At 41.1% G+C, this 18,978-nt stretch overlaps 1 protein-coding gene across 2 annotated transcripts in view; it reads right to left on the bottom strand.

The window, feature by feature from the left end:
- The window catches only part of SI (sucrase-isomaltase), a 427,600-nt gene extending 409,409 nt beyond the window's left edge, over positions 1 to 18,191 (bottom strand). For both annotated transcript variants that reach the window (XM_069727394.1, XM_069727395.1), the window contains exon 1: positions 18,083 to 18,191. The gene's annotated coding sequence lies outside the window, so the exon portion shown is untranslated. The remainder of the gene's footprint in view (positions 1 to 18,082) is intronic.
- Positions 18,192 to 18,978: the final 787 nt, after the last annotated feature.

Raw genomic sequence — 18,978 nt, 5'->3', positions numbered from 1 at the left:
GCCTTTATGGTAGAATACAGAGCTTCCATGGATTCATATTATGGATAAATATTCTGGATGACATCCTATGGTGCTTCACATTGTTCACAGCTGAGTTTTACAGTACATGGAAATCAAAACCCTATTATGGACAAAGCTAACCACTCCCGTATTAAAGATCTTTAATTTCTGCACTAAGTGAATCATTACAAAATATAACTCATATCTGTGTAATATGTCAGCATTATTAGCAATAATTTACCAAAACACAAGAGATAAGGGAAAATTCACGCAATGTCAACAGATAAGAAGCCTATGTTGTAAAGCAACTAACCCTTGAAACTTACATGCAATTACTAACATAATGACAGATTACAGTCCTACAAGCTTATCATACAAAAAGGAATTGACAGGTCAATGTCTGTAGAAAATATTGAGGTATAATCAAGTGAGAAAATTATTCAAGAGACTAATTCTCAAACACCACTGCTCTTTTGTGGCCACCGCAATATTAATATCAATGGAGACATCTGAATGGTCTCCTCTAGATACAAAACTTCTTTATCAATTTCTTCCCTACACATTGTAGACTGCAATTTATTTATAATGTGGATATTCTGGTAAGATCCCTACACCATTAATATTAATGGGTGCATCTGAATAGCTAGAAAAGGCTCTAATTAGAAAGAACCTTTCTTATTATCTGTCCTACATCAACTTGTATACTGCAATGAACTTACAATTAATATATTCTGGAAGGGTCATCACAGGTAATTGCATTTTTTTTAACACTTACCTAACTTTATGTAATTTGCCACAGTAGCACTGTGACACGTCCACATTTTTTTTTTGCAATATGTCTCTAGGTAACTACAATGAATGCACTTTGTCCCAAAGATAAGAAAAGAGCTTGATGACAGAAATTTTATTGCCCTAAATGTCCACAACATGAGAGGAACTCAATTACATCTACTTTGAAAATTATTGTGTTCAGAAGACAACATCTCTTATTGCTTTTAAATGAAGATGGAAGTTGCCACTGGTGACACCCTCCTCGGAACCAATCTGGTCCATCAATAAGGATTCAAGTCAAAAGGAAAAAGTAATAAATAGGGTTAAAAATGCTCTACTTATTCCAAATAGTAATATGCAATACCTACAACGTAATACTTGGTTTATATACAGACTACATATTGCCAAATAACAATGAAAGAATAAAAAGCTAAATTTACATAAATAACTACAGTACATATAGATTAAGCAACAACTAAAAGGCAAAAAGAAGTCTGCGCCATCTGCCTACATGAACCACTACTACACGCAGTATAACACAGCAGGTATTCTGTTGCTAAGAGCCATAACGGAATCCAGGTGCTCATTCAGGAAAAAAGTTCAGTCCAAGCCAGTAATAAGGAATTGGAGAAGAGCACTCACCGTCCGTAAAACATCCAATCTTTATTAGGACATCAAGTCAGCAGCAGGACAAATAGGGAGAACGTGTGTTTCCAACAGATGACTGCCGTTTCGCACTACCGCACAGTAAATTGTTTTTATATATATTTGATATATATATATATATATATATATATATATACTGCTCAAAAATATAACAGAAACACTTAAACAACAGAATACAACTCCAAGTAAATCATTATTCTGTGAAATCAAACTGTCCACTTAGGAAGCAACACTGTTTGACAACAGCAACACTGTTTGACAATCAATTTCACATGCTGTTGTGCAAATGGAATAGACAATAGATGGAAATTATTGGCAATTATCAAGACACACTCAATAAAGGAGTGATTCTGCATTTGGGGACCACAGACCACATATCAGTATCAATGCTTTCTAGCTGATGATTTGGTCATTTTTGAATGTTGGTTGTGCTTTCACACTCGTGGTAGCATTAGAGGGACTCTACAACCTACACAAGAGGCTCAGGTAGTGCAGCTCATCCAGGATGGCACATCAATGTGAGCTGTGGCAAAAAGAGTTTGCTGGGTCTGTCAGAGTAGTGTCCAGATACTGGAGGCATCACCAGCAGACAGGCCAGTACACCAGGAGATGTGAAGGGGGCAGTAGGAGGGCAAAAACCCAGCATCAGGACCGTTACCTCAGCCTTTTTGCAAGGAGGAACAGGAGGAGCACTGCCAGAGCCCTGCAAAATGACCTCCAGCAGGCCACAAATGTGCATGTGTCTGCGTAAATAGTTAGAAACCGACTCCATGAGGATGGTCTGAATGCCAAACTTCCACAGATCGGGGCTGTGCTCACAGCCCAACACCGTGCAAGATGCTTGGCATTTGCCACAGAACACCAGGATTGACAAATTTGACACTGGTGCCCTGGGCTCTTCAGAGATGAAAGTAGGTTCACACTGAGCACATGTGACAGATGTAACAGAGTCTGGAGACCCCATGGGGCACTATCTTGCTCCCTGCAACATCCTTCAACATGACCAGTTTGGCAGTGTGTCAGTAATGGTGTGGGATGGCATTTATTTGGAGGGCCACACAGCCCTCCATGTGCTCACCAAAGGTAGCCTGACTGCCATTAGAAACCAAGATGAGATCCTCAGACCCCTTGTGGGACAATATGCTGGTGCGATTGGCCCTGGGTTCCTCCTAATGCAGGACAATGCCAGACCACATGTGGCTGGAGTGTGTCAGCAGTTCGTGAAAGATGAAGGCATTGAAGCTATGGATTGGCCCGCCTGTTCCCCAGACCTGAATCTGATTGAACACATCTGGGACAACATGTCTCGCAACATCCACCAATGTTGCACCACAGACTGTCCAGGAGTTGGGGATGCTTTAGGCAAGGTCTGAGAGAAGATCCCTCAGGAGACCATCTGCCGCCTCATCAGGATCATGCCTAGGCATTGTAGGGAGATCATACAGGCACGTGGATGCCACACACACTACTGATCATCATTTCCTTGTCTTGAGGCATTTCCACTGAAGTTGGATCAGCCTGTAACTTAATTTTCCACTTTGATTTTGAGCATCATTCCAACTCCATACCTCCATGAGATATTAGATGTGATTTACATTGATAATTTTTATGTAATGAAACCAGGAGCCCCTTGATGCACGTTTCGCCACCAAGCTTTTTCAAAAGGGGTTGCTTGGCGGCGAAACGTGCGTCAAGGGGCTCCTGGTGCACAGTGGGTGAGCTGTCCGGCCATACTATGGGTAAGCATGCATAGGCTATTTATTTGTTAGGTATGTTCCTCATGGGGTATTGTCTCTGACACCTGGAGATTTCGTAGGAACCACCCTATAATGATAGGATTTTGTAGTAGCCGCATTGCTAGCAGCATACTTACCCCCGGATACATGTAGTGTCTCCCATTTACACCAGTATACCTAGAGTTTCTCTCTATTTACTACCTGTTTTGTTGCATTATTTTAATAGATCATATCTTCTTGCTATGTATTTTTGTACCAATAAAGTTGTCTTTTCTATTATGATCCTTGGGATTTTTATACTCCCTTTCTTTGCTGTAGTACATGATTGTTAGAGTTGTCCTGGTGACCCAGTGTGTCTGGATACTGATTTTGGGAGAGCTGTACTATATTGCTCTCGGCCATATACTACGTTCATGCTTCATGATTTCTTGTTCAGGTTCAAGAAGTTGGTAAGGGGCACCCTAATGGCCAAAACAGACATTGAGGGGGCGTTCCGGTTACTACCTGTGCCTCCGAATAATGTCCTCCCATTGGGCTGCTTCTGTGAAGGAGCATACTACATAGATTGCTGTCTGCCCATGGGGTGCTCCATATCCTGCTCACTATTTGAGGCGTTTAGTTGCTTCCTCGAAGGTGTCATCATGGACGTTTGTAAGGCGGCACATATTATCCATTAACTCGACGACTTCTTATGCCTGGGCCCAAAAGATTCGCCACAGTGTGAAAACAAGCGATAGTCCACCTGTGAGAAGGAGAGAGTTGGAGGGAGAGTGGACACCCCAAAGCCGAGGGGTTAGATTGAGAAAGAAAGAAGGCGGTGTAGCTTGCTTCATGGGTGGGGTACTCTGCTGAGTAGCAGAAATTGCTACTAGACCCAAAATGATTTCCTGGGCCAGATGCCATTAAAAAATAGTACTTAGGTAAACAGGCAGTGTAGCTTGCTTCATGGGTGGAGTACGCTGCTGAGTAGCACTAAATTCTACTAGGCCCAAAAGGATTTCCTGGGCTAGATGCTGTTACAAATAGTGTATAAGTAAACAGGCAGTGTAGCTTGCTTCATGGGTGGGGTACACTGCTGAGTAGCACTAAATTCTACTAGGTCCAAAAGGATTTCCTGGGCTAGATGACGTTACAAAATAGTAGTTAGGTAAACAGGCGGTGTAGCTTGCTTCATGGGTGGGGTACGCTGCTTAGTAGCACTAAATTCTACTAGGCCCAAAAGGATTTCCTGGGCGAGATGCCATTACAAAATAGTATTTAGGTAAAGAGGCGGTGTAGCTTGCTTCATGGCTGGGGTACTCTGCTGAGTAGCACAAAATGCTATTAGGTACAAAATGATTTCCTGGGCTAGATGCAGTTAAAATTAGTCCAACAGGCGGTGTTGGTTTCTTCATGGGTGGGGTGCTCTGCTGAGTAGCACAAAATGCTATTAGGTACAAAACAATTTTCTGGGCTAGATGCAGTTAAAAATTAGTAATTAGATCAACAGGCGGTGTAGCTTGCTTAATGGGTGAAGTACGCTGCTGAGTAGCACCAAATTCTACTAGGCCCAAAAGGATTTCCTGGGCTAGATGCCATTACAAAATAGTATTTAGGTAAACAGGCAGTGTAGCTTGCTTCATGGGTGGGGTACGCTGCTGAGTAGCACTAAATTCTACTAGGCCCAAAAGGATTTCCTGGGCTAGATGCCATTACAAAATAGTACTTAGGTAAACAGGCGGTGGGTGGCTGCGCTATTCTGCTGACGTGCAGACACTGCTCCTAGGCCAAAAACTATCAACTGGATTAGATGCAGTGAAAATTGAGATACACAGGCGGTATAGTTTGTTTCACAGGCGGGCTACTTTGCTGACATGCAGACACTGCCCCTAGGCCCAAAACTATCAACTGAATTAGATGCAGTGAAAATTGAGATACACAGGCGGTATAGTTTGTTTCACAGGTGGGCTACTCTCCTGACGTGCAGACACTGCTCCTAGGCCCAAAACTATCAACTGGATTAGATGCAGTAAAAATTGAGATACACAGGCGGTATAGTTAGTTTCACAGGCGGGTTACTCTGCTGATGTGCAGACACCGCTCCTAGGCCCTAAACGATTAACTGGATTAGATGCAGTGAAAATAGAGATACACAGGCAGTGTAGTTAGTTTCACAGACGGGCTACTCTGCTGACGTGCAGACACTACTCCTAGGCCCAAAACAATTAACTGGATTAGATGCAGTGAAAATAGAGATACACAAGTGGTGTAGTTAGTTTCACAGGCGGGCTACTCTGCTGATGTGCAGACACTGCTCCTAGGCCCTAAACAATTAACTGGGTTAGATGCAGTAAAAATTGAGATACACAGGCAGTGTAGCTAGCTTCACAGGCGGGCTATTTAGATGACTATCAGACAATGCTACTAGCCCAAAAGGTTTGGCTGAGCTAGATTACACCAAATGCTGTGACAAACTCTTGCACAGCACTGGCACAGACCTGCCTGGCAAACAGTACTATGAACTGCTGTAACCTACCCTGAAAAGGGCAGGTATTACAACTAGTCCCGACTCCTTCCGACTCCCTAAACCTATCTCTCTGACAATTCGCTCCAAAAAAACACTTTTAGTCTGTATAGCGCCCAGAGCAGCAGCTGTGCCGTCTAACACTCAGCTGCATCAGTGAGGAAATGGTGGTGACGGGGCAAATGGATGGTTCTTATAAGGCAAGGACATGTGACATACACAGCCAATGACACATGCCCTTGCTTGTGTGCATCACATGCACATTGTTGTGTGTGTGTGCACTGCTGATAGGCTGAGAGACTGCACCACCCCACTGTAAATGCGGGATGGAAAAAAAATGGAGATCGGCGTTATTTCAGCACAGATCTATCTCCCGCCCACTATACACTGAAACAGTTTATTAACAACGAATTTTAAGCAAATTGTTCGGGTTTGTCGAACGACTCGAACATCGCCCAAAACAGCTTGAATTTGAAATTGGCGAACAGTTCTACTTGAACACCGCTCATCTCTAATAATTACAAAAGACTCCTTTGCATAGACTTAATTAATCAGTCAGACTTTAACCTCTTCAACATGGGCAAGACCAAAGAGTTTTATAAAGATGTCAGTGACAAGATCGTTGACCTGCACAAAGCTGGAATGGGCTACAAAAGTAAGATGCTAGGTGAGAGGGAGACAACTGTTGGTTCAATAGTAAGAAAGTGGAAGAAATACAAAATGACTGTCAATTGACATCATGCAAAATCTCACCTCGTGGGGTATCCTTAATCATGTGAAAAGTCAGAGATCAACCTAAAACTACATGGAAGGAGCTTGTTAATGATCTCAAGGTAGCTGGGAGCACAGTCACCAAGAAAATAATTGGCAACACTTTACACTGTAAAGGTTTAATATCCTGCAGTGCCAGCTAGGTCCTCCTACGCAAGAAGGCATATGTGCAGGCCTGTCTGAAGTTTGCATATGAACACTTGGATGATTCTGTGAGTGACTGGGAGAAGGTGCTGTGGTCAGATGAGACAAAAATTGAGGTATTTGGCATTAACTCAACTCGCCGTGTTTGGAGGTAGAGAAATACTGCCTATGACCCAAAGAACACTGTCCCCACTGTCAAGCATGAAGGTGGAATCATTATGTTTCGGGTGTGTTTCTCTGCTAATGGTAAAGGACTACTTCACCAAATCAATGCGAGAATGGATGGAGTCATATACTGTAAAATCCTGAATGACAACATCCTTCCCTCCAACCTGACATTAAAAATGGGTCGTGACTGGGTCTTCCAGCAAGAAAATAAACCAAAACAAACAGCCAAGGGAAGAAAGGAGTGATTCATAAAGAAGAACATTAAGGTCATGGGGTGGCCTGGCCAGTCTCCAAAGCTTAGTCCCATAGAAAACTTATGGAGGGAGTTGAAGCTCCGAGTTGCCAGACGACAGCCTCAAACTCTTAATGATTTAGAGATGATCTGCAAAGAGGAGATGAACAAATTTCATCCTGAAATGTGCGCAAACCTCATCATCAACTAAAAAAAAATTTGACTGATAGCCAACAAGGGTTTTGCCACCAAGTATTAAGTCTTGTTTGCCAGAGGGATCAAATACATATTTCTCACTGTAAAATGCAAATACATTTATATAATGTATACAATATTTTTGGTATTCTATCTCTTAGTGTTAAAATTAACCTACCATTAACCCCTTCATGACCTTGGGATTTTCTGTTTTTCCGTGTTCGTTTTTCGCTCCCCTCCTTCCCAGAGCCATAACTTTTTTTATTTTTCCGTCAATATGGCCATGTCAGGGCGCATTTTTTGCAAAACAAGTTGTACTTTTGAATGACATCAGTGGTTTTAGCATGTTGCGTACTAGAAAACGGGAAAAAAAAATTCCAAGTGTGGTGAAATAGCAAAAAAAGTGCAATCCCACACTTGTTTTTTGCTTGGCTTTTTTGCTAGGTTCATTAACTGCTAAAACTGACCTGCCATTATGATTATCCAGGTCATTATGAGTTCATTGACACCTAACATGTCTAGGTTATTTTTTATCTAAGTGGTGAAAAAAATTCCAAACTTTGCTAAAAAAAAAAAAAATTGCGCCATTTTCCGATACCCGTAGCGTCTTCATTTTTCATGATCTGGGGTTGGTTAAGGACTTATTTTTTGCATGCCTAGCTGTCGTTTTTAATGATACCATTTTGGTGCAGATACGTTCTTTTGATCGCCCGTTGTTGCATTTTAATGCAATGTCGCCGCGACCAAAAAAACGTAATTCTGGCGTTTCACATTTTTTTCTCTCTACGCCATTTAGTGATCAGGTTAATCCTTTTTTTATTGATAGATCGGGCGATTCTGAACGCGGTGGTATCAAATATGTGTAGGTTTGATTTTTTTATTGATTTATTTTGAATGGGGCGAAAGGGGGGTGATTTAAACTTTTATATTTTTTTATTTTTTTCACATTTTTTTAACTTTTTTTTAACTTTTGCCATGCTTCAATAGCCTCCATAGGAAGCTAGAAGCTGGCACAACTCGATCTCTGCTACATAGCAGCGATCATCAGATAGCTGCTATGTAGCTGAATTGCAGGTGTGCTATGTGCGCCGACCACAATGTGGTGCTCGCAGCTAGCCGGGATCAGTAACCATAGAGGTCTCAAGGACCTCTATGGTTACTATGCAGAAGCATCGCTGACCCCGGATCATTTGATGGGGTTCAGCGATGTGCTCATTTCCAGCCGGATGGCCAGAAGTGCCGGTTAAATGCCGCTGTCAGCATTTGACAGCGGCATTTAACTAGTTAATAGTGGCGGGTGAATCATGATTTCACCCGCCGCTATTGCGGACACATGTCAGCTGTTGAAAACAGTTGACATGTCCCGGCTTTGATGCATGCTCACCGCTGGAGCCCTGCATCAAAGCGGGGTATCTGACCTCGGACATACTATCCCGTCCAAGGTCAGAAAGGGGTTAAATTATAGACTGTCCATGTCTTTGTCAGTGGGCAAACTTGCAAAATCAGCAAAAGATCAAATAATTATTTGATTCACTGTATATATATATATATGTGTATATGTATAAATATATATATATATATATATATATATATATATAACGCTGGGAGCGTCACTCTGTCCGAAGCCTTTATAGACTGCGTAAGAGCCGGCGCAGTCTGGCCCCCAGAGAGTGACGCTCCCAGGAGATCGCGGTATGCGTAAACACTAGTGTTGAGCGATACCGTCCGATACTTGAAAGTATCGGTATCGGATAGTATCGGCCGATACCCGAAAAATATCGGATATCGCCGATACCGATATCCGATACCAATACAAGTCAATGGGACATCAAGTATCGGAAGGTATTCTCATGGTTCCCAGGGTCTGAAGGAGAGGAAACTCTCCTTCAGGCCCTGGGATCCATAGGGATGTGTAAAATAAAGAATTAAAATAAAAAATATTGATATATTTACCTCTCCGGCGGCCCCTGAACTCAGCGCGGGTAACCGGCAGGCTTCTTTGTTCAAAATCAGCGCTTTTAGGACCTGAGAATCACGTCCCGGCTTCTGATTGGTCGCGGGCCGCCCATGTGACCGCCACGCGACCAATCACAAGCCGCGACGTCACCGCAAGCTATTAACGCGCTCATTTTTAAAAATGAGCGCGTTAATGGCTTTCAAAGACGTAGCGGCTTGTGATTGGTCGCGTGGCCGCGACCAATCACAAGCCGCGACGTCACCGCAAGCTATTAACGCGCTCATTTTTAAAAATGAGCGCGTTAATGGCTTTCAAAGACGTAGCGGCTTGTGATTGGTCGCGGCCACGCGACCAATCACAAGCCGCGACGTCACCGCAAGCTATTAACGCGCTCATTTTTAAAAATGAGTGCGTTAATGGCTTTCAAAGACGTAGCGGCTTGTGATTGGTCGCGTGGCCGCGACCAATCACAAGCCGCTACGTCTTTGAAAGTCATTAACGCGCTCATTTTTCAAAAATGAGCGCGTTAATAGCTTGCGGTGACGTCGCGGCTTGTGATTGGTCGCGGCCACGCGACCAATCACAAGCCGCTACGTCTTTGAAAGCCATTAACGCGCTCATTTTTAAAAATGAGCGCGTTAATAGCTTGCGGTGACGTCGCGGCTTGTGATTGGTCGCGTGGCCGCGACCAATCACAAGCTGCTACGTCTTTGAAAGTCATTAACGCGCTCATTTTTCAAAAATGAGCGCGCTAATAGCTTGCGGTGACGTCGCGGCTTGTGATTGGTCGCGTGGCGGTCACATGGGCGGCCCGCGACCAATCAGAAGCCGGGACGTGATTCTCAGGTCCTAAAAGCGCTGATTTTGAACAACGAAGCCTGCCGGTTACCCGCGCTGAGTCCAGGGGCCACCGGAGAGGTAAATATATCAATATTTTTTATTTTAATTCTTTATTTTACACATCTCTATGTATCCGATACCGATACCCGATACCACAAAAGTATCGGATCTCGGTATCGGAATTCCGATACCGCAAGTATCGGCCGATACCCGATACTTGCGGTATCGGAATGCTCAACACTAGTAAACACTGAATGCACACCGCGATCTCCAACAGAGAAGCAGGGACCGCCAAGAGGGTAAGTATCGGCTATATTCACCTGGCCCCGTTCCACCGCTGCGCGCTGCCATCTTCCGGGTCCTCTGCCTGTGACGTTCAGTTCAGAGGGCGTGATGACACGCTTAATGCGCGCCGCCCTCTGACTGACCAGTCACAGCCAGAGGACCCGGAAGATGGCGGCGCGCAGCGGTGGAATGGGGCCAGGTGAATATAGCAAGTGCTGGGGGGCCTGAACTAGCAGCGATACCGGCACCTGACCCCCACAGCGCGCCGGTGTCCCCGCCTGCTCAGGCCCCCCAGCACTCGGCGCCCAGCGACGATAGGTGAGTATGGTATTTTTTTTTTTCATATATTGCAGCAGAATACAGGGCATATACCATAGAGCATCTTATGGGGCCATAAACCATAATGGAGCAGTGTACGGGGGCATACACACTGGAGCGTCTTATGGGGGCCATCAACCATAATGGAGCAGTGTACGGGGGCATACACTATGGAGCATCTTATGGGGGCCATAAACCATAATGGAGCAGTGTACGGGGGCATACACACTGGAGCGTCTTATGGGGCCATAAACCATAATGGAGTAGTGTACAGGGGCATATACAATGGAGCATCTTATGGGGCCATAAACCATAATGGAGCAGTGTACGGGGCATATACAATGGAGCATCTTATGGGGCCATAAACCATAATGGAGCAGTGTACGGGGGCATATACCATGGAGCATCTTATGGGGCCATAAACCATAATGGAGCAGTGTACGGGGACATATACAATGGAGCATCTTATGGGGGCCATAAACCATAATGGAGCAGTGTACGGGGGCATATACAATGGACCATCTTATGGGGCCATAAACCATAATGGAGTAGTGTACGGGGGCATATACAATGGAGCATCTTATGGGGCCATAAACCATAATGGAGCAGTGTACGGGGGCATATACAATGGAGCATCTTATGGGGACATAAACCATAATGGAGCAGTGTATGGGGGCATATACCATGGAGCATCTCATGGGGGCCATAAACCATAATGGAGCAGTGTATGGGGGCATACACCATGGAGCATCTTATGGGGGCCATAAACCTTTATGGAACAGCGTACGGGGACATATACTATGGAGCATCTTATGGGGGCCATCAACCTTTATGGAGCAGTGTACGGTGCATATACTATGGAGCATCTTATGGGGGCCATAAACCTTTATGGAGCAGCGTATGGGGCATATGGATGGGAGCAGCAAATTAAAGAATGGTGGCGTAGGATGAGAGCAGCACATGTCAGAATGGAGGCCCAGGATGGGAGCAGCACATGACAGGATGGGGACGCAGGATGGGTGCAGCACATGACAGGATGGGGGCGCAGGATGGGTGCAGCACATGACAGAATGGGAGTGCAGAATGGGAGCAGCACATGACAGGATGGGGACACAGGATAAAGCAGCACATGACAGGATGGGGGTGCAGGATGGAGCAGCACATGACAGGATGGGGACGCAGGATGGGTGCAGCACATGACAGGATGGGGACGCAGGATGGAGCAGCACATACCAGGATGGAGACCATATACCAATATAAATGCTCGCCACCCGGGCATAGAACGGGTTCAATAGCTAGTATATATATATACAAACATTAGCTTGTAGGAAACTGTTGCTTTCCACCTTGTAATAAAAAATAGGTCTTTCTTCACACTCATGTGAGCTTGGCCTAGTGCTAATACAGCTCAAGTATATATTATTTTATTTAAAGTACAGCTAACAATGCCATAAGTGCTTTCTGGCCTTGTGCCCCTGGCTGCATGCCACCCGTTTGGTACAGGTTGCCACCAAGTTCACGTAGGGCACATTAACCCCTTAATGACCGCCAATACGTCTTTTAACTGACCTGAGATATAAGAGAATAGCTTCCCCATACAGGTAACAATCCAGCATCTGTTGGTTGTACACTATAGCTGACAACTTGCTGTATCAGCCACGATCAGTATTTGCACCATCTAAATCTGTTTAACCCCTTAGATGCTGCTGTCAATAGTGACTACATCATTATAAATGGTTAACAGAGTGTGGGGGCTTCTTCTTTGTCACAATTGGTGCCCTCAGATCATGATTTTGTTGTCCTGATGTTTGCCATGGCAATTCATGACCAAATAGCGGCCTTAGAGTCTGACGGCTGTTGTAATTTGTTTAGAAGTTAGCAACATTTAGGTGGTAAAAATACACATTTTCATTTCTGTCATACCACTTTGCATTAAGTCCTGTAAAGCACCTGAAAGGTTAATAAACGACCTGACAGCAGTTTTCAATATGTTTAGGGGTGCTGTTTTTAAAATGGTATCACGTTTGTGGGTTTCCCAATATATGGGACCCCTAAAGTCACTTCAAACATGGATAAGTCCCTAAAAAAATAAATTTTGTAAATTTCTTTGAAAAAATGAAAAATTGCTGCTACATTTTTAAACCTCCTAAAATGCTGACAAAATAAAAGAACATTTTACAAATGGTCCTGATGTAAAGCCGACATGTGGGAAATGTTATTTATTAATGGTTTGCTGTGGTATGACTATCTGGATTAAAGGGATAATCATTCAAATTTAGAAAATTGCTAATTTTTTAACATTTTTCTCACATTTTTTATATTTTTTATAAATAAACACAAAAAATGTTGAACAAAATTTACCATTATCATAAAGTATAATGTGTCACGAAAAAACAATCTCAAAATCACTGGGATTTGTTGAAGCGTTGCAGAGTTATTACCACATAAAGTGACACTGGTCAGATTTCAAAAATTTGGCTCGGTCACTAAGGGGTTAATACAATATCAAATGCCACTTCTTACTGCATGCATGTATAACAACTACATTTCCTCAGGTATCTCCACCATCACTGATCTGGTCTTGGTACATGGATCTTTCTTTCAATACAATGCGGATGTGCAATTGCAAACTAACAAATACCCAGTAAGTCAGCTTGTGTCAAAAGTCACTGTTTTATGATTTTACAAAAAGGCAAAGGATGTTAAGATTTATCTTACTACAAATAAACATTTCTTCTGCCCCACATACTACAGCTAATTTGTCCCTATTTGTTATGCTAGATGCACTTTAACTGCATTACTCACTAATGTAGTGAGAAAGATCAGGTCCTAAACTAGATTATGTATGGCAAGGAATGCACTTTCTATTCTTCCCTGTTAACTCCTAATAAGAATGTGACCTTTCTTTATGTGACAGCTATTACGCATTAAATACATTGCTAAAGTGTACTAGGTTAGCGACATACATTATTACTAAACCTCTAGATTAATAAGTCTACTGATAAATGGGATAAATGTGGTTTAGAGGCAGTTACTTGTCAGCTGCAGCAGTGAATAGTTATAATAAAGGCTGATACTCTTCCTGTCATTCATTAACATCAGTGTTTGATTTTTTTAGTTGACTGTGAATTATTCACACACAATGGCATGAAGGTCCTATAGGTGTGGAAATAGTTTTACCTCATCTCCAGCTACATAATTGATAAAGCAGTGCAAATACCATTTTATTATCAATTGAACAAAGGTTTGTTTAGCCATGTCTCTTAATGATTCCATCTACTGACCAGAGATTGCTCGCATTTAAATAACGAGATTGATTGATGTTAACAGAATCATGGACAGCATGAATCAGATACTGATTCCCTCATTCCTAAAATGTATATTTAGCCTGAAAAAATATATTTGAAAATGGTGGCTTGAAATGGGTCCCTGCTCTCTTCCTCACCCCTCTCTCTGCTTGATTGACAAGTCTCTCCTTACGTGGGCGCATAGAGAAACCTTGGTGTAAAATGTACCTTGCCCTCTCTTTAAATGTTTCACTTGGTGAATATGTTTTACGTATATCATAATATACACTATATTTTAATCACCATAACAGTTCAAATGTTGACACATTTTGATAATAATATGATATTGTGTCACCACATTTTACAGCAGTTTTCCAAAATCATTACAAAGTTGCATTGTTTATGCATTAACTTTGGAAAATAATGGCAAAGAAATTTTGGAGTGACATGAGAAAAACTGTGACAATTTCTCACAAATATTTAGGACATATTGTTGCTGTACCAGTTTTTCATTTCTGCTTGGTAGTTTATAATTTTCATGGCAATTCAATAACTATTGTGATCACAATATTGTCCCTTAGTGCCTTAGTCCCTTAGTGACCACCGATATATTTTTTTACTGACCTGAAATATAAAAGATTAGCATATCCCGATGGGTGACCATACTGTAACTGCCAGTTGTACACTATAGCTGACAACTTGCTACATCAGCCACAATGAGTGTTGGTACTGACTATAGTCATTTAACCTCTTAAATGCTGCTGTCAATAAAGACTACAGTATCTAGATGGTTAACAGGGTGTGGGGCTCCCTCTTTAACACCATAGCTACCCTGAGATCTTGGTTGTGTGGTCTTGATGTTTGCCATAGCAATTCATGGCCAAATAATGGCCTTAGAGTCTGCCGGTACCAGTGACCTGTTCAGAAGTTAGCAACATTTGTATGGTAAAAATAAATGTCTTCATTCCTGTCATGCCACTTTGCATTAATTCCTGCAAAGCACCTGAAGGGTTAATAAACTACCTGAAAGCAATATTGAATATGTTGCGGTGCACTGTTTTTAGTGTGGTATCACTTTTGGGGGTTTCTGATATAAAGGGCCCCGAAAGTTGCTTCGAAACTTAATAGGTCCATAAAAAAATAAGTTTTGTAAATTTCCTTGAAAAAATGAAAAAATTACAGCTACATTTTTAAACCTTCTAAAATGCTAGAGAAATAAACATTTCACAAATGGTGAACATGTAAAGTCGACATGAGGGAATTGTTATTTATTAATGTTTTTATGTGGTGGGACTATCTTAATTAAAGGAATAATCATAAAAAGTTCAAAAATTGCTAATTTTTGGAAATTTTTGTAACATTTCTGATATTTTAATAAATAAATGCATGCAATATCGACATAAATTTGCCACTCTCAAAAAAGTACAATGTGTCATGCAAAAACATTCTCAAAATCACTGGGATATGTTGAAGCATTTCTGATTTATTGCCACATAAAGTGACTTTTGTCAGATTTCAAAACCGTGGCCCGGTTACTAAGGAATTAAGTTATAATAGCTTATATCATAATGCTATTATGAACAGAATTGGAATGTCAATCATGCCAGCACTAAACTCTTATGAATCGGCTTGTCGTTCGATGTCTGGGCAGTCAATCTCTCACTATCCATTAGTCTCAGTGAATCTAGGCTACAACCTGCAAAGACCCAACAAATGCCTCCAAATTATGATTTTTTTCTCCTATTTTTTCTATAAAGGTATCAATTTCACATGTGAACATATAATAAGACCGACTTACTAATCCTGTGCAAATGCTCAGAGTGCATTTACGCTAATGGACCAGTAGTGTTAGTTAATCTCCTATCAGCTGTATAGAAGCAGATTGACGGCAAGCCTATTTAGACAGATTGACCAAATTTCTATAAGTACAGAATGATTGTTGTCATGATCATTCTGCACTCAGAATGTCATTGTTTTCACATGTCCTGTTTATACAGCATTATGTGTTGCCAAGAGGGATAATTTTTAAGCAAGCTTAAAAATAGTTTCTCCTGATGAATGAGTATTTAGATAGGCCAAATATTGGGAAACAAGTATTCCCAACAACAATAAGTTATGAATACCGGTAAGTATTCACAATGATAATAATCTTAGTCTTAATGCACCTTTATACAATACAAACTTGAAAAAACTAAAACAAATTTATCACACAGAGTGAAGGTAGATTAAAACTGCAAATTTGGATCATTTTTGGACAATTTTGTCAATTATTAAACCAGTCAGGGCCAATAAGTCTCATTAATAAAAGTAAATATTGTGAATGTGATATCTTTGGTAAAGGGTGAAACTTTACTGGGCAAAAAATACCTTGTTGTAGCCATGAAACCACCTCTTAGTTGGATAACTTTTTTGCATCTAAATGTGGGCACAACCATTTTATCAAAGTCCAACACTTGGGGGAAAAAAACCTTGTGTTTATTGTTGCAACTGGTTAAATACTGTATATTATAATACATCCCATCTGGCAACTCAGTTCAAACTAATGTTGTTTATCAAAGCATGCCAAAGCCATATTTTTATTTTTTTTTTTACATTTTTGACATAAATCCAGTAATAAATCTGCTCCACTGTAACTAAAAGATTTGTCCGGATTCAAATGTGGAAATGGGTCAAAATAAAAAGCAAGTAATGCAATCCAAAAAACTAAATTAAGTCCCATTTAAGCAATATTTTTAGTTCTGTCGTTGCCCTTTTAACACATCAATATTAGAGTTTAGAAAATGACCATTAAACATTACGTTACCACTGATAACTGCTGCCCAATCCACAGGCAAGCATACAGCAGTTCACACACTGGTTGTATGATTGTTTTAAGAAAATTATATTAAAAATTGCCGGGAAAGAAGTCACATGGGCAACGAATTGAAGAGAAGCCGCCAGGACTGGCCTTTGCAAGAAGTCACCTTTGTGGCTTTGTCCCAGAAGGCTGTAAAAGTATGTTTTTTCACTTAAACACTGCAGTTTTTTAACTTATAGTGCTGCAATCATGCTACCAGCGTCTGATGCATACTGATATGGGGATCTGGCAGCGTATATAAGCTGTCAGGTTCCATTTAATATATGCAAACACAAGCCTCAGCTGCATACTATTTGCGAGGTGGTGGCACTAAGTAGTGACCCACCCTAAGTTAAGATACACTCCAACTCCGAAAAATACATGTGCAAATGGGAGAATGAGGAGTACTCAGGTGGATAAGATAAAAATGACAGATTTAATAAGAAAAAAAGACACAGTCCAGGAATAAGCAGAAACACCAGAATCGCCACTCACTAACACAAGAATATTTCACATTTCCCATGTATCCCAAAGTCAGCTGCATAAGGTACCACCACCTGGCCCAGGGTCCCACTCCTTTCACCTTGGCAAGCATCATTCCCAGATGGGATCTATATTTACTATTTTGGCTTTTTCTTATGGTGTTACTTTGTTGGGATAGTTCCTGCCATGGCTTATTAACTTATGCATCTGACTGTTGAATACATGGGATATGTGCAATATTCTTGTATTAGTGAGTGGTGATCCTGATGCTTCTGTTTACTCCTGGACTGTGTCCCGTTATATTGTTTCTCATTTAAAAAAAAAAAAAATTCTGATAAAATCTGTCATTTTTATCTTATCCACCTGAGTACTCCTCAATCTCCTATTTGCACATCCCTTTAATATATTAAGCATATATTTGGCAATATACTGAAATAAATTAGGTTGCAATAATTATGCATTGTTCATATTCTTATCAGCAAGTAACCAATTTATTGAACACCCAACATTCAATATTTGGACATATCACACAAATCATTCTACAAATAGTAAAGTTCATAATAACAAAATAATCTGCACCCACACTAGAATTAGTCAGTCTCAAGAAACTAAGACATAATTAAAAAAAAAGGAAAAATAGTGTAATTATATTAGAACATGGCAGGATTGACTGTTAAACAGTTAGGTATAAGTTGATTTGCAATTAACTTTTGTTTAAGTAATGAATAACATCAAATGCAAAAATCAAATCTAAAGAGGAATTCCTCGTACGTTTCTCTGATTTTTATCCTCAGAATAGTAAGACTATATTTTTATGTACATTTTGATTCATATTTATGTATGTTTGTCTACATTTATATTATTATTATAAAAAACTACATGATCCTTACTGTGCCAAGCTGTGTTTTCCCTTCTCTTCAGCTGCTCAACCAAATGAAGAGAACTTTACACTTGGAGAGATGTGCTTTTATACTCCCGAGGCTATTTGCTGATTCTTTGTGGCCAAATGTGCTAGATAATCAGTTAGTGGTAATATATCTGTAAAATGAATGTGAAAAATCATTAACATGGAAAAATGTTGTCAGAGATAAGGTCTTTTAGTTAATAATCTTTCACTCTAAAGAAGTAAACAGGTTGTCTAAATGGAATTTTAGAGGGAAATTGTTTGTTTTTTTATGTTTAAACAATTTTAATATTATGTTTAATTTTAGTCTGGTTTATACTAATGACTCGGGATTCAGTCAATTGGACTACATGTTCTAGAAATGTTAATTTAGGCTGGTTTCACACTTGCGTTTTAAAACGCATGGTGAAAAAACGCATGTAAACGCGTGCAAACGCTGTGTTTTTTAGACGCATGCGTTTTTGCATGTGGTGAAAAATATGCGGCGTTTTGACGCGTTTACATGCATTTTTTCATGCATTTGCGCTTTTTAAACGCATGATGAGAAGTGTGTGACAGCTGCCAATCATCAAAATCAAGTAAAAACCCCACTATAAACAGCAATAGCTAGGGTTAGGGGTAGGGATACTAGCCCTAACCCTAACCCTAAAGGGATCCTAAACCTAACCCTAACCCTAACCCTAACCCTAGGGATCCTAACCCTAACCCTTAGGGTTAGGGTTAGGGGTAGGGTTAGGGTTAGGGGTAGGGTTAGGATCCCTAGGTTTAGGGTTAGGGATAGGGTTAGGGTTAGGATCCCTTTAGGGTTAGGGTTAGGATCCCTTTAGGGTTAGGATTAGGATCCCTTTATCACCTTTATGGTGGGGGGTGGCATATCAGTGT

The sequence above is a fragment of the Ranitomeya imitator genome, chromosome 5 (assembly GCF_032444005.1).
Source record: "Ranitomeya imitator isolate aRanImi1 chromosome 5, aRanImi1.pri, whole genome shotgun sequence".
NCBI classification, from domain to species: domain Eukaryota; kingdom Metazoa; phylum Chordata; class Amphibia; order Anura; family Dendrobatidae; genus Ranitomeya; species Ranitomeya imitator.
Note: the sequence above shows the minus strand (reverse complement) of the source record. Positions and strands in the feature narration are given on the sequence as shown.